The 19674-nt window shown below is 40.6% G+C and overlaps 1 long non-coding RNA gene across 4 annotated transcripts in view; it reads right to left on the reverse strand.

Moving 5' to 3' along the window:
* Positions 1 to 19674, reverse strand: part of LOC112642477 (uncharacterized) — a 61090-nt gene that overhangs the window by 30309 nt on the left and 11107 nt on the right. The window contains exons 3-4 of one of the 4 annotated variants that reach the window (XR_003125273.3): positions 16549 to 16755; positions 6166 to 6180 (exon numbers count right to left, since the gene is read on the reverse strand). This is a non-coding gene — a long non-coding RNA (uncharacterized LOC112642477). Of the gene's footprint in view, positions 1 to 6165; positions 6181 to 12627; positions 16756 to 19674 lie in introns of those variants that run through there. The other 3 variants (XR_007402360.1, XR_007402359.1, XR_003125274.3) reach the window with 3 other exon arrangements.

A 19674-nucleotide genomic window follows, 5' to 3' on the forward strand; every position in this document is an offset into this window, starting at 1 on the left:
GACTGGCACTGCCAGAGGCCAGGGACAGCCAATCAACTTGTACTTCTGGAGACCCTGTGTCTTGGGGAGCACAGTGTACCCCAACAGAGGGCTAGGCTATACTGCTGGACAGCATGTGGAAGCCAGGCTGCTGAGCTGGAGAGACAGCGATGAGCCCACAAGAGAATGAAACAAAATGGAGACACAATTGATGGCTCTGGAAAGTAGCAGAACCCATTCCCCACCTGCCAATGCCCCCAAACTATAACAAGTCTAAGAAGGCAGCAAATTCAGTCTAGTTCTTCGCCCATTCCCACTACAGTGTGGTAGGGAGCCCTTCCCCTTCTTCAGCCTGCTTAACTCCTTCTCGTCCATCAGGACTCAGGCATGGAGACCCTGGTGGGCCAGAGAGGATGAAGGGCTGTGGAAATGCAGAGCAGGGGTGACAGAAGTGTCAGATTCTGTATCAGTCAAGATTCCTTTGATTTTAAGTGACCTGTCCCCACTTCTTTAAAATTTAAATTCAATTGGCCACCATATGGTGTAGCCCCCAGTGCTCCTCACATCACGTGCTCCTTAATGCGCGTGACATAGCCCCACTTTAAATAATCACAAGAAAAGAAAGAGGTCATGGTGACAGGGGAATTTGTTAGCTCATGTTATCGTAAAGCCCAGTGATATATTTAGTTTCAGACCCATCTGGAACTAGGTGATTAAATTATGTTATCAGTATTCTCCGGATTGGCTTCATTCTCAGTACACTCCAGGCTTACCCTACCAATATAGCCATCTAAACAGTCTTTGCTTTAATTGTTTTGGCAAAAGTCCTGGATCATGTACCTATTCTGAGATCAATTATGCTAGAAGGTGAGGTGTTGATTGGCTAAGCCTAGATCTTGTCCAACTCCATCTCAGGAGTGGGAGGCTGGGGTCAGAACTTCTCAAACCAGATGAACTGAAAGTGGGAGAGAAGTGGTTGCTCGGGAAAAAAAAAATGAGGGTGCTTTTTCCAGAGAAGAAAAGAATGGATGCTGCCTAGGCGAAAATATCAGCTATTCACAGGAGATACAGAATCAGATCATTGCACAAAAGACATTTAAAAACTGGACAGAAGAGAACAAAAATGGCTTTTGCCCTTAGGATGTGGGAATGGAAGACATAAAGTGCGCAGGGATGGGGGGGCAGACCTGAGGCAGTCAGCAGAGTACAGAGCGGTCAGGGTCGGTGTATATAGCTGGATAGAGTGTGTGCCCGCCAAGGGATTGAAATACAGCCTTGGCTCTAAGTGCAGGGCTTCGTGCCCTGGTGTGGAGTTGCCTCTGTTGGGAGGAAGGATTCTTTTGTGTGATTCACACAAAAGTGTCATCTGCTCACCAAGCCATCCGGAGGGGCCACTTATCTCTCCAGTTTGCAAAAGGTGCTGCAGTGGGTTGAACCGTGTCCTCCGGAAGGCATATGTGAGTTCTAATCCCTGGTACTTCAGAATGGGACTTTATTTGGAAATAGTCTTTGCAGATGTAATCAAGTTAAGATTAACTTATACTGGTTTGGGGTCAGCACTAAAACCAATGACTGATAGCTTTATAAGGGAAAGGAGAGGGAAATTTGGACACAGAGGAGACACAAGGAGGAAGGCTATGTGATGATGCAGGTAGAGATTGGAGTGATGCAGCTACACACCAAGGAAGGCGAAAGATTTCTGGCAACCACTAGAAGCTGGGAGACAGGTGCACAACAGAGTCTGCCTCAAAGCCTTCAGAAGAAACCAACCCTCCTAACACCTTGACTTTGGATTTCCAGCTTCCAAAGCTGTAAGAGAATACATTTCTATTGTTTTAAGCCCCCCAGTTTGTGGCACTTTGTGAAGCATCCTTTGGATACTAATACAGGTGCTGTGTGAGCTAGCAGAAATCCTGAAGATATGGTTCTTCTCTATCCCCGTGTCCTGCTAGAAGGTATGGACAGTCCAGGTCATCCCAGAGATCCCAACAGAAAATCTGGGCCTGCTCATGGGTCCTACTGCCCAAGAGTCCCCTGGAGGTGCCTTTTACCTTCACCTTCACACAGAGAATAAATACTATTTTCAAATGGTAGTAGTTCATAGAGTGAGGGCTGCCAATAAAGTGAGGGGCAACCTCTCCTTGGTTTAAGAGGAGGACTGGGGCACACTTTAGATTTGAGCCTCTGCATATGTTGTTCTTTCTACTCTTGGTTCCCAAACTGAGTTAGGTACTTCCTCTGGGGAACCATATCCCCCTTTGTTTTCCTTTGCCATAGAACCTACTGTGTTATACTGTAATTTCCCGGTTAGTTGTGGGAGTAGATTGCCACATGTTTCTGTGAAATAAACATAGTTTTTCTGAAAAATAAACCAGACAAGCAGTAGGCAAATGTGCATAAGGAGTTTGGAAACCTAGTTAAACTAGGAAATGAGACTCCAATAGACTCACTTGCAAGATTCAGAGTTATTGAGCTGTATTGAGGTAAACCAGGGTGGCTGTGGACACAGGCCAGTGACAGAGAAGGGCATCCCTGGACGTCACTCCTCACAAAAGTATACCCCAACTTTATCATACCACTTCATTTTGTTTTATTTACTGTCTTATTCCTGGCATTAATCATGATGGAATTATTTTATTTGTTTAAAGTTTCATGACAGTGGGGACGTTGACTATTTTGTTCACTGCTGTACCCTCAGAGCCTTTGGCAAGTTACTTTACTTCTATTTTACTTAAAACTTTTGTTACTTCTCATTTGTAGAATGTACCAACTTCATCGGGTTATTATGAGGATTAAAGATGTTTATGTAAGAGCTGGAATTATCATCTGGCACATAGGTGATAGTCAATACTAGCTAGCACTTATACTGTGCTCCCTATGTTCTGGGCACCATTCTAAGTCCTTGACCTATATATTAATTTAATCTTCACTACTTTATTAGATAGATTTCATTAGTATCCTTAGGAGGTAGATATTATTATTAGCCTCATAATGATGAGGAAACAGAGAAGGTATTTAACTTTCCTAAGGCCATACAATTAGTAAATGTAGAGCAGGGACTGAAACCCCAGAGTCCTTGCCCTTAACAATGACACTATGTTGCCTCCTAATACAAATCCTTTTTGAATGAATAAAATCACCAAGAGAAGGGAAAGAGATAGAGCCAGTGGACTGATTCAAAAATCAAGACAGTATTGAAGGAGAATAGTTGTTCGAGTCTATTAGGCATGAAATTTTCATCTAGTTGTCCTCCTTTGGGCAGGCGTGTGCCTGGGGAAATGGCCCTGAGGGTCAATTTATAAAGCAAGGTAATTCGTGGCTACATGTAGCACTGGGATAGGGTGTTGTCCTCCTTCACATCCTGAAGAACTTCAGCTTGGTCAGGGAATTCACGCTAGCAGCAGGCACAGGGACTGAATCTGGAGACCAGCTCTTCAATCAGACCCAGTCTCCCACATGAGATACACCCAAAGCAACCCCCTCTAGTAGTGTCACGGAAGCAGAGGAAAGGATTTCTCTCAACTGCCCATGTTTCAGACACCTCTGGCCTTGGTGCCTGCATCGGTGCTTTATGGAACACTACTGGGGAAATCTCTAAGAAACAAACGTGATCTGGGGCCCAGCCAGTTTTTCTTTGCCACCACTAAAGAGTGAGCCCCTGGAGGTCAGGGAGGAGGGTTTCATTTCTCTTTCGATCCCTTGATTTCCACAGGTGTCAGCACATTAAGGGTGTCCAATGATCATTAGTTGAATGAAGGAAATTGAATGCTTGTTCTGAAAAGATGGGATGATTGCTGGACAGGGAAGTTGCTGATATCTCGGATTTTTAGCTGAAGGGTGATGGTGGTGTTGGTATTTTGGGAGGGTGTTAAGAACATGGAAAAATCACAGTCAAGCTAGTTCTGGAGGGGGCCATGAAGGCAATGGTTTGCTGAGGTGTGGTCACAAGCTTAAAGCCCTTCATGGCCAAAGGTCTTATTGAAATCCTCTCCTAATACTTATACAGTCTGCTTAAGTTGGAGAACTCTTCCCCCTGCCCCCACTTTTCTTCACGGATAAGGTGGCTGTGATATCCAGAGTCCACTATCAGGCACCTATGGGGAACTGTCTTTCCAAGCTTCCAGCTTTTGTAAGAGCTGCCTAGATCGCAGTTGTGCCTATTGAAAGGGAAGCCTCCATGCCTTCCTGAATGGTGTCTTCCTGCCTGTCATGGTATACAGGATGCCTGTGAATCAACTGGCAATTGTCTAAATTAAATAGTTGGGTTATCTATGCATGATTCAATTAGCTGACTTTAAAAGAACAGCTATAAAAATAAGAATAGCTATTTTTCAACACACATATATAAAACATGATATATATATATATCTTCACATAAGCAGATTTCTTTACATATCTTGAAAATATGATTCTAGAAATACTTCTGCTCCACAAACTTGCTCATCCTGGCAGATTAGATTTGCATAAATATTCCTCAGCTACTAGGATCAGGGTCACCTCTCTCTGTCTTCTTTCATTTGCTCCCCTTTGCAAAAGGCATCACCCTTCAGGTAACCAGAGTTTTCATGTTGACTTAGATCCTGTTCTCCAACATTACTGCAATGTTAAAGTGACCACACTCTCAGATCCCGATAGATACTAATGAAGTAGTCTTCCTTTAAAATAATCTGAAAGATATTGGTTAATATATAATCTCTCCAGAGGAACTAATATCAAATAAGTCTTCAGGAGCTGAAGTCCCTAAGAGTAGACTCTCAGGCACTGTGGCAGGTTTAGCAGAATAAACAGAGAATCCAGGAAAACGCTAATACATATATTGAAACAAAATTTTTGTCACAGAAGGTATTTGCAGCCAGTTGGGGGAAAAATGAACTATTCAAAAATTGGTGTGGAAATTTTGTTTTCAAATTTATTTGTGTGTGGAAAAATAAATCTGACCCCTACCTTACACCATACACAATTATTAGTTCCAGGTAGATTTAAGACTTAACTGTGAAATACTTAAAGCTTTTAGTATAATGTAAAACAATGGACCTTTTAGATGACAAAATAGGAAATATCTTCATGACTTCAGAGTAGTTAAAAAAAATTTTTTAAACATTTTTTAAAATTTTTATTTATTTATGATAGTCAGAGAGAGAGAGAGGCAGAGACATAGGCAGAGGGAGAAGCAGGCTCCATGCACCGAGAGCCCGACGTGGGATTCGATCCCGGGTCTCCAGGATCGCGCCCTGGGCCAAAGGCAGGTGCCAAACCACTGCGCCACCCAGGGATCCCAAAAGAATTTTTTAAAGAGTGCAAACCACAAAGGGAAAAAAAGTATAAATTCAATTGTGTTAAAGTTAGTAACTTCTGTACACCAAAAGATACAATATCATGAGTGAAAAAACAAGGTACTTAGGGGGAGATGGTATTTATAATATAATCGACAAATGAGCAAAAGAAAAAAATAATCACATATATTGCCAATAAGCACGCAAAAATGTTCAAGGAAATGAACATTAGAACCACAAAGATACTATTTCCCACCTATCAAACTCACAAAAAGTTAGAAAGTCTGATAATACCAAGTATTGACGAGATGGTAGAATGACAGGAAGCTTCATTTAATGCTATCTGGAGTGTCAATCTGTATGACTTTGGAAAATAGCTTGGTATTATCTGTTAACAAAAAGCTGGAAACAATCCAAACGCCCATCAACTGTAGAATGGATAAGTATATCATAATAGATTCATACAATGGGATATTACACAGAACTGAATATGAATGAACTATATCTACACGTTTGAACTCTAATGAATAAACAAAAAAGGCAAGTCACAGAAGAATACATACCGTATGACTCCATTTATGTAGACTTTAAAAAGCAAAGTAAGCAATGTACTTAGGCTGAGTATCTTCAGTTTGCCCCTCCAGATTCCCTCTCCACAATTCTATTTCCAGGAGGCTGAGCTGCACGGACTGAATCTTTCGACTTCTGGCTTGTGGTTAGGTTTGGCTGATGGTAGGCATCAGCGGAGGATTAGAGAACTAGGGGAGAATGGGGCCGGGTATTTAATTCTCTGGTACTCTCACTGTGGGTTGCTGTGAGTCGGTTGGATTTCCTCCACTCAAAGTCTCAGTTCCTAACAAGCGGTCTTCTCCACACAGCCCACTATTTCTTACTTTTGGTAGCTACTCCCTCCTCTCCTCCTTCAATCCTAGGGTGGTAAAGAGCATTGTTACTAGACTCAAAATAATATCCTAGAGTACTCGTATAATACCCTGCCTCCTTATATTCTAATTGGAGTGTGCTACCTGTTTTCTGCCAAGACCCTGACTGATACAATAATGTTTAGGGGGATCCCTGGGTGGCACAGCGGTTTGGCGCCTGCCTTTGGCCCAGGGCACGATCCTGGAGACCCGGGATCGAATCCCACGTCAGGCTCCCAGTGCATGGAGCCTGCTTCTCCCTCTGCCTGTGTCTCTGCCTCTCTCTCTCTCTCTGTGACTATCATAAATAATAAATAAAAATTTAAAGAAAATGTTTAGGGATGTATAGACTGCAGAAAAACTGATAAAGAAAAGCAAAGAAATTTTGTTAACACAAAATTCAGGATAGTAATTACTTCTGTGTGTGTGTGTGTCTGTGTGTGTGTAAACATGATATAAAAAAGCCAGATGGGGAACTCATTATGTACTGGTAGTATTCTATTTCTTAAGATGGGCTGTTTGCAGATGTGTATTTGCTTTATGATTATTCTTTAATATGGTCCCATATGTTGTGGGACCTTTTGTATATATATCTTCTAACAAAAACAAAATAAAATAAACTCCCACTAGAATGAAAGGTTGGGAAGGCAGATTTTTGTCTTGTTTCTTTGCTAGAATGGTGTTGATACATCAAGTACTAAATAAATATGTGTTGAATATTAACCCAGTGGATATCTAACTTTGGCGTAGGACCTCTCTATCCACAATACAGACAGAACCAAGAAATCCTCACTCACTTTTTTTTTTTAAGATTTTAAAATTTATTTGAGAGAAAGAGCACACACATATGCACTTGTGGAGTGGGTGTGGACAGAGAGAGAGAGAGCGTGAGAGAGAGAGAGAGAGAAAATCTCATGCAGACTCTGCTGAGCACAGAGTCCAACATGGAGCTCAATCTCACCACCCTGAAATCATTACCTGAGCCGAAATCAGGAGTCAGATGCTTAACCAACTAAGTCACTCAGGCACCCCTCACACTTTTTAAGAAACTCTAAAATCCCATTGTACAAGCCAGAAAGAATTTCTTTAATTCTGTCTTCCTTGATACAAGTACCACAGACTCAGTCTCCTTTTCCCTCTTCCTGGTGGTTGTTACCGCCATACGCTCTGGGTTTGGGGTATCCTGCCACCCTTTCACCTCATCCCTCTCTCAATCTGGCTACAGAATTAGATATACTCCCTCTTCACCTTTTTGTTCCTTACACTGCAAGCTCAGAGTTATTTTTTAAAGGATTTTATTGCCAACAATTTTAGTGAAATATAAAAGGAATAAAAAACAATAAATATTTACAAATGTCTTGGTTGGCAGTGTAGTTTGACTTCCATGTAGGAAATTAGGTTAGATTTGAGTCCTTTCCTTTTAACTATTCTTCTTTCGGGTTTGGTCATTACCACTTCTTCCTCTGGGTTGATCATTGAAGGAACAAGCTTGACAGACCTCCAGGAAGAGTCATATGCCATTAGAGGGAATAATTCATCTGAAGCAAACCCAGACTCCCTTCTCAAAGGTTCTTCAACATCTGTCTAGATCCTGATGGTGAATAATGGGATAGCTAAGAACAGGATGATCAAGATAAAAACTATAAATGAGTATTTTTTATTTTTTTAAAATGATTTTATTTTTAAGTAATCTGTACACCCAAAGAGGGGCTCGAACTCACAATCCTAAGATCAAGAGTTGTATGTTCTACTGACCAAGCCAGCCAGCCAGGCACCCCAAAACTATAAGTATTTCCTAAATTGTTTCCTGCAAAATGCTGGTCTTGAAAGACCATGCATTGCCACTCTCCCCCCAAAAAGATGGTGTCTCTATGGTCAGGGAAGTTTGGCAAATGCTACATACTATTTTGTCCTCTTGGGAAACCAGAACATACGTCAGCAACCTGAGAATCCGCTCTAATTTGTTCAACCCTATGTTTCTCAAGGTTATTGACCATTGGACAACCTCTTCAGGGCCTCCATCAATACTTTGCTGAAGTTCTACTGAACATGCTTTGGGGCAATTCTGCTCCCATTAGAAAGTAGATTAAAGTTTACCTTGGTCTGCTAGGCTTGTTATAAACAAACTATGACAAACTGGGTGGCTTAAAAAAATGTATTTTCTTATTTTCTGGAAGCTATAAGTCCAAGATCAAATGTGGGCATGTTTAGTTTTCCCTGAGGCCTCTCTCTGTGGCCTGCAGGTGGCCAGCTTCTCATTGTGTCATCACATGGCCTTTTCTGTTAGGTGCATCCCTTGGTGTGTCTTTCCTTAGGAAGACTAGTCATAGTGCATTAGGGCCCCACCCTTATGACCTCATTTAACTGTAACTGCCTTCTTTTTTTTTTTTTAAGATTTTATTTATTTATTCATGATAGTCACACAGAGAGAGACAGAGAGGCAGAGACACAGGCAGAGGGAGAAGCAGGCTCCATGCTGGGAGCCCGACGAGGGATTCGATCCCGGGTCTCCAGGATCGCGCCCTGGGCCAAAGGCAGGTGCCAAACCGCTGCGCCACCCAGGGATCCCAACTGTAAATGCCTTCTTAAAGGCCCTATCTCTAAATACAGTCACCTTGTGGGCCATACTTTTATGCTTTCTCTTTCATCTCATGTTTGAACAATTCATCACACAAGTAAATCATACTCCCCAGGCCTTAATGTTTATCCAGTGGGACAACAAAATCAAGAACTTGGATTAGCAGGCCATGATTTAATCATTTACATATTGGATACATACTGATGCAAAGTATTTTGCTTGGTATTGCAGGGGGATACAAAGACGCTGGTAATAAAGACCAGTTCCAACTTTCAGAAACTAGGACCTTCACCAAGACTAGCCCTAAAACAGATTGTTTTGTCTACCACCATACTTTTCTTATTCTTTAACAGAAACTCTGAGTCAAAAAATTTAGATTATTATATTTTTAGTCTAAATATCACATAGGCTCTTTAGTTTCATGGAGACAGATGCTGACAACATAGTACAGCTTTGGAATCAGTAATGAGTTTTGCGAGCTAAACCCTCTCGGTACACTAATAAAAGATGGATGCCCATCTGGAAAATAAACTTGGAAAGACCTTATTTTTCACAGGAAACACTCCACTGAGTCTTTTTTTTTTTTTTTAAAGATTTTATTTATTTATTCAGGAGAGACACAGAGAGAGAAGCAGAGACACAGGCAGAGGAGAGGCAGGCTCCATGCAGTGAACTCGACATGGGACTCGATCCCAGGACCCCAGGATCACGACCTGAGCCAAAGGCAGATGCTCAACTACTGAGCCACCCAGGTGCCCCTCCACTGAATCTTTAAGCATAGATGGACAAGCAAAGAATAAAAGAGGTTATTTTTCTCAGAATGGGGAGGAGAGGAGGTCCAAGTAAAATAGCCAAGGAGGGCTTCTGAGAAGGTGCATGTGACTGGGCCAGGAGCAGGAGTTGTATGAGCCAAATCTTAGTGGATGGAAAAGAGTTGAATAGAAAAGACTGAAAAAGTAGGATCCCTGGGTGGCTCAGCGGTTTGGCACTTGTCTTTGGCCCAGGGTGTGATCCCTGCATGAAGCCTGCTTCTCCCTCTGCCTGTGTCTCTGCCTCTCTCTCTCTCTCTCTGTGTGTCTCTCATGAATAAACAAATAAAACCTTAAAAAGAAAAGAAAATACTGAAAAGAAAGCATTTCAGCAGTGGCTAAGTGGCTCAGTTGGTTAGGTGTCTGACTCTTAATTTTGATCTAAATTTGATCTCAGGGTGGTGAGATCCAGGATGGGAGTAGAGCCTGCTTAAGATTATCTCTCTGCCCCTTCCCCACCCCACCCCCTCATGCTCTATATCTCTAACTCTCAGTATTTCAGGCTGAAGAACTAGTCAAAGTAAGGAGATGAAAATCAGCATGTTGTTGAGAGAGTGAGCATTGAGGAAACATCTGGCAGGAGCAAACAATGTTGATCATGAGAGACTGAATTTTAGAGCTAACTGGGATCCATTCTTCAGAAGCAGTAAAAGTTCAGTCCTTGGGTCAAGGACATGGTAGCAATATCAAGCCAATTTCAATGATCAGGTTGATCTGTGAAGGGCCTAGTTCAGTGTTCCTCAAAATGTGGACCTAGGAATCTGCATTTTTGATGTTTAAACTAGTTATTTCTTAGGTTCTCTAAAGTCTGAGACTTACTCATTTGCCTAGTGTTAGGAGGCTGGCCTCAGAGTAATGCCCTGTGTACTAGGCCTCACATACTGACTTAAAAAAGAAATAATGGTGGCTCCAAGGTGCCTCTCTACCTTCAGCGAATAACATTTGTTATGCCCTTACCATGAGCCAGCCAGCATTTTTAGCTCTCACAATTCTTTTATGTCTATAAGCGGTTTTTTTTAAAGATTTTATTTATTTATTTGAGATAGAGTGGGAGAGAGAACATGAGCAGAGGTACAGGGGGAGAGGGAGAAGCAGACTCCCCACTGAGCAGGGAGCCCAACTTGGGACTCGATCCCAGGATCCTGGAATCATGACCTGAGCCGAAGGCAGATGCCTCCCAGGAGCCCCTATGAAATAAGTTCTATTATCCTCATTACATATGAGGACATTGAGGCACATTGAGCATCTGTCACTTGCTCAACATCTCACAGCTTTAGAGCCTGGATTTGAATCCACCTAATCTGACGCCACAACCTCCACTGTGCTAGGCTGCCAGTGGACTATAATTGCTTGATGTTAGTTCATTCATTTAACAAATATTTGGTAAGCACCTATTGTGTCCCAGGCTTTGTGAATAAACAAGAAAAGTAATCAATAAAGTAACAGAGTAATTTTCTTGCCTTCTTGAGGAGGAGAGGAAAATTTGCAGGAGAGACAAATTGAGATAAAACTCAGGAAATAATTTCCTAGGAGCATTGAGTTATTCGCCCATTCACCAAGTAATACCGAGCACTTATTGTGTGCTACCAATTATGGTAGTAAATAAAGCTAAGGATATGAAACAGGATTCTACGACTCAATCCTGGACTAATGGAGTTTCGTAGGGGAAAGAGATCTATGAACCACTCAATTTTACAGCGGAGTTAAAGACATGCCATAAAGATGCTGTAGATGACCACGGTACTGTGGACACCCGAAGGAAAGAAAAGTCCAACTGTGTTGTTGCAAATAGCAGGATCTCCTTTTTTATGGCTGAATAATGTTCCACTGTGTGTGTGTGTGTGTGTGTGTGTGTGTGTACACACAACATTTTCTTTATTCATTCATCCATCAGTGGGCACTTAGATTGTTTCCTTGGCTATTGTAAAGTGCTGCTGTGAATGTGGGGGTGCAGATACCTTTTCAAGTGATTTGAACCAATAGCCAGAAGTGGATATCACATCTTTTCATAACTTTTTGAGGATCACACTGCTGTCTCCACAGTGGCTGCACCAATTTACATTCCCACCAACAGTGCACAAGGGTTCCTTCCCTTTTCTCTATATCTTCACCAACACTTCGTGTTTTTTATTTTTTATTTTAATAGCTGTTCTAATGGGTGTGAGGGGATATCTCGTAGTTTGATTTGTATTTCCTGGGTGATTAGTGATTTGGGCATCTTTTCACATACCTGCTGGCTATTTGTATATCTTTGTTTATTTGCTGCTATTGAGTTGTATGAGTTCTTGATGTGTTTTGGATATTAATCTATTATCAGATATATGATTTGCAAATATTTTCTCTTATTCTGTAGGTTGCCTTTTAATTTGGTTGATGGTTTCCTTTGCTGTGCAAAAGCTTTTAATTTTGATGTAGCCCCACTTGTTTATTTTTGCTTTTGTTGACTTTGATGTTGGTGTCAAATCCAAAATATCATTGCCAAGACCTATGTCAAGGAGCTTACCCCCTATATTTTCTTCCATGAATTTTGTAATTTCAGGTCTTACATTCAAGTATTTAATTCATTTTCAGTTGTTTTTGTGTATGGTATAAGTTAGAGTCCAGTTTCATTCTTCTGCATGTGGCTGTCCTGTTTTCCCAACATCATTTATTGAAGAGACTATCCTTTCCCCATTGTTTATTCTTGGCTCCTTTATAAAGTAACTGACCATATCATATGGTTTTAATTACTATAGCTGTGTAATATAGTTTGAAATCAGAAGGTATTATGTGTTTAGATTTGTTCTTTCTCAAGATTGCCTTGGCTATTTAGAGTCTTCCGTGGTGCCATACAAATTTCAGGATTACTTATTCTATTTCTATGAAAAATGCCATTGAAATTTTGATAGGAATTGCCCTGAATCTATAAATTGCTTTGGATCATAGCAACATTTTAATGATAATTCTTCCAATCCATGAGCATGAAACACCTTTCCATTTATTTGTTTCTTCTTCAGTGTCTTTTATCAGCATGTAACAGTTTTCAGTGTGCAGGTCTTTTACTTGATTAAATTTATTCTTAGGTACCATTTTTTAAAGTCATTTTCAAGCATATCTTTATTTTAAAATTGTTTCCAAGTGTTATTTTTATTTTCTATTTAAATTTAATTTGCCAACATATAGTACATCATTAGTGTCAGATGTAGTTTTCAATAATTCATCAGTTGCATATAACACCCAGTGCTCATCACATCAGATGCCCTCCTTAAGGCCTCTCACCCAATTACCTCAGCCCCCTACCCACCTCCCCTCCAGCAACCCTCAGTTTGTTTCCCAGAGTTAAGTTTCTCATGGCTTGTCTTCCTCTCTGATTTTTTCACCATTCACTTTCCCCTCTTTCCTTTATGGTCCCTTGCATTATTTCTTTTTCTTTTTTTAAAGATTTTATTTATTTATTCATGAGAGATACAGATGGAGAGAGAGAGAGAGAGAGAGAGAGAGAGAGAGATTGAGAGAGAGAGAGAGGCAGGGACACAGGCAGAGGGAGAAGCAGGCTACTCACAGGGAGCCTGATGTAGGACTCAATCCCGGATCTGTTGATTACGACCTGAGCCGAAGGCAGGCACCCAACCGCTGAGCCACCCAGGCGTCCCCTTGCATTATTTCTTATATGCCGCATATGAGTGAAACCATATGATAATTGACTTTCTCCAATTGGCTTATTTCACTCAGCATAATACCCTCCAGTTCCATCCACATCAATGTAAATGGTGGGTATTCATCCTCTCTGATGTCTGAGTAATATTCTGCTATATATGTATAGACCACATCTTCTTTATCCATTCATCTATTGAAGTATATCTCTCCCCCTTCCACAGTTTGGCTATTGAGGACATTGCTGCTATGACTATTGGGGTGCAGGTGACCCTTCATTTCACTACATCCATATCCTTGGGGTAAATACACAGTAGTGCAATTGCTGGGTTGTAGGGTAACTCTATTTTTAACTTGCTGAGGAACCTCCACACTGTTTTCCCTTGCATTCCCACCAAACACTGTAAAAGGATTCCCCTTTCTCCACATCCTTTCCAACATTTGTTGTTTCTTGTCTTGTTAATTTTAGTCATTCTAACTGGTGTCAATGTAATGTCTTCTACCCATTTCTTGCCTGGATTGTTTGTTTTTTGAGTGCTGAGTTTGGTAAGTTCTTTATAGATCTTGGATACTAGCCCTTTATCCAGTATGTCATTTGTAAATATCTTTTCCCATTCTGTAGGTTGTCTTTTAGATTTGTTGACCATTTCCTTTGCTGTGCAGAAGCTTTTTATCTTGATAAAGTCCCAATAGTTCAGGATGCCTGGGTGGCTCAGCAGTTGGGCAGCTGCCTTTGGCTCAGGGCATGATCCCAGAGTCCCAGGATCGAGTCCCACATCAGGCTTCCTGCATGAGCCTGCTTCTCCCTCTACCTGTCTCTCTCTCTCTCTCTCTCTCTCTCTGTGTCTCATGAATAAATAAATAAAATCTTTAAAAAAAAAGAAGTCCCAATAGTTCATTTTTGCTTTTGTTTCCCTTCCCTTTAGAGACATGTCTTGCAAGAAGTTGCTGCAGCCAAAGTCAGAAAGGTTGCTGCTTGTGTTCTCCTCTAGGATTTTGATGGATTCCTGTCTCACATTTAGGTCTTTCAGCCATTTTGAGTTTATCTTTGTGTATGGTGTAAGAGAATATTCCTGGATATCTTATTCTTTTTGATGCAATGATAAATGGGATTGTTTTCTTGATTTCTCTTTCTGATAGCTCATTATTAGTGTTTAGAAATACAAGTGATATTTGTATATTGATTTTGTGTCCTGTAGCTTTACTGAATTTATTAATCTCACAGTTTTTCAGTGGAGTCTCTCTCTCTCTCTCTCTCTCTCTCTGCAAATGAAGACAGTTTTACTTCTTCCTTTTTGATTTAGATGCCTTCTGTTTCTTTTTCTTGCCTAACTGTTCTGGCTGTAACTGTACTTTGTCTAATTCTTTTTTTTTTTTTTAAGATTTTACTTATTTATTCATGAGAGACACACAGAGAGAGTCAGAGACATAGGCAGAGGGAGAAGCAGGCTCCCTGCGGGGAGCCTGATGTGGGACTAGATCCCAGGACTCGGGGACCATGCCCTGAGCCATAGGCAGAAGCTCAACCACTGAGCTGCCCAGGTGTCCCTACTTTGTTTAATTCTTATAGCCAGTCCATGGTGTAGGTATTATTGGTCCCATTTTACAGATGAAGAAACTAAAACTTGGAAAAATAAAGTGACTTACTCAAGATCACCCAGGTAGTAAGATACAAATTATAAACAAGGGTCCATTTCATTCTTAAACATTTATATTGCCTCTTGATCTCAACTAATCCTTCAAATTATGCTGACATTAGGAATAATATCTCTTAACCCTCTCCATTCCTCTCCATTCCACTGTTATTACTTCAACTTAGAGCATCAACTCTTACCTCATCAAAGGAGTAGAGTGGTTAAGAACACAGACTCTGAAAACAGACTGTGTGGATTTTTGAGTTATGGTTTAGTTCCTTACTAGCTATGTGACTTTGAGAAAACGACTTAATCTCTATATATCTCACATTCCAAAGGAGGGATACTTCATAGAGTTGCTGTGAGCATTAAATGAGTTAATGTATGTAAACTCTTTAGAAGAATGCTTGGAACATAATGTTAGCTGTCATTATTATTATACTTTTATCATTACTCTTTATCAGTTAGAGTCCTGGTAGGAAATAGCACACTCATACTAGATAATTTCCAGTATGTTTAATAAAGGAACTATTTACAAAATGTGTGCAGGTTTTAGGGGAATCAACATGGGAAATTAAGTTCCTCCGGGGCTAGCAACAGTGGGAGTCATTACTAGCCAAAAGCATGAAAAAATAAGGGAGACAGTGATTATCAGAGTCTAAAGAGGGCAGTTGAATGGAAGGTTGCTGTCTGTTAAGAGCTATGGGCTTTGGTGGAGGGAAGTATCCTCACAAAGTGACTCAGCAGGGAGGGAACTGGGGGATAAATACTCAGGCCTTTCTTTCCTCCCGACCTCTGATCTTCTGCTGCTATTTCCCAATGCTGGACCCAACCAGAAGCCAGAGGCAAGGGAGCCTGTTGGGAGCCCTTATAGGTCAATCTTCTATGACACAAAACAAGTGGAGTATGGTGGAAAGACTATCTGGAGAGACAAACAAAATACTTAGCACACCTTCCATCTAGTCTCTATCTTGCAGCCAGAATGATCTTTCAAAACATTTATCTGAGCTTCTCTTGCCCTACCTTGATGTCCTTTGGTGACGCTGCATTGTCTTCAGATAAAGTTCATACTCAACATAAAACATAGAGCCTAATGATTTATCTCCAGCTTACCCCTCCAGTTTTAACTATTGCCATTCCCCTCTCAATCTTTACCATTAAGCCATATATAATTACTTTCAAACCTACAAGAACATTGCTTTTTCTTCTTTGACCCTTTACATGTCTTGGAACTCAGCTTTGAATGATCTTTCCTCTTTCATTCTCCATCATTTGGTTAATGCTTATTCATCCTTTAGTTATACATAGAAAGGAAGGGGAGTTTCTTTCATCCAATTAGATTTTGGGGGAAAACTCTATAGAAGCTCTGCTTCTATAGTAATGCTTTCTTGAGTCCTAAATGTAGTGGCCCTTTGAAATTGATATTTGATAGTACCCTCATCTTTTAAGTAGACTTTATGATTTTATTTATTCTAATCTTAATTGTATATAATATACAATTTTTAAAGATTATAATAGTTGTATAGCCTGTAAGATCATGCCTGGAGGTAATGAGAGTTGAGTTTTTAATGAACTTATCAAAATATACTTAGAAAGTGATCCTCTGAGAACAGCTGAAGCCAAATCTACACCCTGATGCTAAGATCCTGGGATACTAAGATATCTAGGAGTCCTATTTTCATGAGGACCCAATGGACTTCTTGGGAGAAAGGGTAAGTATACCTTTTAGACAAAGAGTGCAGACAAAAACTGCCTTGGGACACCTGAGTGCCTCAGTTGGTTGAGCGTCTGACTCTTGATTACAGCTCAGGTCATGATCTGAGAGTCATGAGATCCAGCCCCATGTTGGGCTCCATTTCAGCACGGGGTCTGCTTAGGATCTTCCTCTCCATCTCCCTCTGCTCCTCCCCTTGCGTGCACTCTCCCTTTCTGTAAAATAAATAAAATTTTTAAAAATCTTTTTTAAAAATTTATTTATTTATTCATTTTTTAAATATTTTTTATTTATTTATGATAGTCACACAGAGAGAGAGAGAGAGAGAAGCAGAGACATAGGCAGAGGGTGAAGCAGGCTCCATGCACCGGGAGCCCGACGTGGGATTCGATCCCGGGTCTCCAGGATCACGCCTCGGGCCAAAGGCAGGCGCCAAACCGCTGCGCCACCCAGGGATCCCTATTTATTTATTCATGATAGAGAGAGAGAGAGAGGCAGAAACACAGGCAGAGGGAGAAGCAGGCTCCATGCACCGGGAGTCCAACGCGGGACTCGATCCCGGGGCTCCAGGATCACGCCCTGGGCCAAAGGCAGGCGCCAAACAGCTGAGCCACCCAGGGATCCCCAATTTTTAAAAATCTTAAAAAAAATCTGTCTCTTGCCTCTGGACTGAGGAAGTAGAAGAAAATAAGTGTATTAAAGATATTCTCTCATAACTGTACAGTCATCTCTTCTGTACCAGATACCACATTTTCTCCAAGTCAAAGTAAAATTAACAGCATTAAGGAATGTCTATTAAGAGACATCTGGGTGGCTCAGTCGGTTAACCATCTGCTTTTGGCTCAGGTCATGATCCCGGGGTCCTGGGATAGAGCTTCACATTGGGCTTCCTACTCAGCAGGGAATCTGCTTCTTCCTCTCCCTGTGTGTGCTTCCTCTCTCCCGCGTTCTCTCTCTTTCTGTCTCTCAAATAAATAAATAAATCTTTTAAAAAATAAAGAACATTTATTGAAAGCTCCTTTGTCTATCTGTCTCTCTCTGAAAAACAAAACAAACAAACAAACAAACAAACAAACAGCAAAGGCTCTCATGATGGAGGAGTATGTGTGGTAGCTTAAAGGTAGATAGATACCATCTATTCCGTCAAGTTCCAAATGGAAAGGCTCCTCCTTTTACCCCGTTAAATTCAAAATTCCTGTGTCTCTACCTCCACCTTGTGGTCGATCAAGAAATCACCCATTCCGGAATCAATTCCTGAACTAGGTAAAGAAGCCATCAGGATCTTTATTAACTTGCCAACAGTTCTTAGACACATACTTTGGGCCAGGCTCTGGCATAAGTGCTCTTCAAGAATTATGGCGTGTAATTCTCACACTAACCTTTCGAATTATGTATTTTACAAATCAGAAAATCAAGGTTAAAAGAGTTTACCAGAGTTTAGGATTTGTCCATGATCATGTAAGTGGCAGGGTCAGGATTCCATCAAGCCTCTTCTAAGCCTTCCCTAGCTTTCACAACTGTCTGCTTATACACTAATGCTTACATTTATCCAACATATGTTTTTTTTCCCTTTACAACATATGTGTACAACCATCATCTTATATAATTTGCTACTGGAGGGATTTGTGTTAATCTTCTGCAGGGATTTACATTTGCAAGGCAGTCAGCCCACAAAAAGTGTATGATCCAAAGGAACAGATTGATATTTACATCACGGGCATTAAATTAGGGCACTAGGCCCTGGGAGGAACCATTCTTGGTGGAGAAATGGTATAATGGAAAAGCCCTGATCTTTGAACTAGGCCCTAAGTTTGAATTCCTACTCTGTCTCTTATTAGCTGTGTGTCCTTGAAAAAGTCACTCAATGTCACTGGCCTCAATTCTCTAATTTGTTGAATTATGAACCACTGGACTCAGAGAATACTAATTTTTGTAAAACGAACTCTGACTCATTTTTCATAACTCATTTCTATAAATTAATAATGTATTAGTAGACAAAATGTCCTGTTAGAATCTGATGGTTGGTTTTCAGTAGATGAAAAACTGTTCATATCATGGTTTAAGATGTTAAAGTGCTCGGGGAATCTTTGGAAAGTGAAACTTTGAAGAACATACAGATGATAGGCAGAAGAGTGGCCCCTGAAGACGTCCACGTGTTAATCTCTGGAATCTGTTAATATGTTAGAACACATAGCAAAGGGGAGTTAAGGTTGCAGAAGGTCATAAGGTTGCTAATCAACTGACCCTAAAATAGGGTGATTATTGTGTATTATCTGGTAGGTCCAATTTTAATCCCAAGGGTTTTTATAAGTGGAAGAGAGAGTGAGAGGAAGGTGTAATTATAGACAGAAGCACAAAGAGATCCACTGTTGCTTGCTTTGAAGATGGAGAAAGGGGGACACGATCCAAAGAACATGATCAGCATCTATAAACTAGACAGGCAAGGAAATGGATTTTCTTCTAGAGTCTGTAGAAAGGAATAAAATCCTGTGGACTCCTCAATTTTAGCCCGGTGAGCCCTTTGTTAGACTTCTGTCCTACAGAATTGCAAGTTAATGTATTTGTGTTGTGTAAGCCACTATATTTGTGATAACTTGTTACAGCAACAATAAAAAATTAATACAATACCTATGACCACCAGTGTGTCCAGACTTGTTACCTGTTTCCTATGCTGATGTTGAAAAAGTGCTGGACTTGGAATCTGAAGACCAGAAAATTCTATTAAATGGCTGTGTGACTTCCAGTAAATCACAGGTCTTCTCTGAACATGTTTATCATATGGCAGCACCTACCTCACAGAGTTATGTAGAACAAATGAGACAATGGATTTGTAGGTGCAGAATAAACTGTAAAGCATTCTATACATGTGAGAAATTATTGTTTATAGTACCTGATATGTAGTAGGGATGCAAGAAATATCAATTGAGATCAATTATCCTTTGACAGTCCTTGGAATGTGGAAATGTGATTGCAAAACATATGCTAGGTACCATAACTATGGAATTGTCAACTCACTGTGCTGCACATTTCACAATAACGTGATGCTGTGTGACAACTATACTTCAATAAAAAACAACAAACAAACATGCTGAGATCCTGGGAAGAAAAAAAAGATCATATATGATGTTTGCTCC

Source organism: Canis lupus, chromosome 15, assembly GCF_003254725.2.
Source record: "Canis lupus dingo isolate Sandy chromosome 15, ASM325472v2, whole genome shotgun sequence".
NCBI lineage: Eukaryota > Metazoa > Chordata > Mammalia > Carnivora > Canidae > Canis > Canis lupus.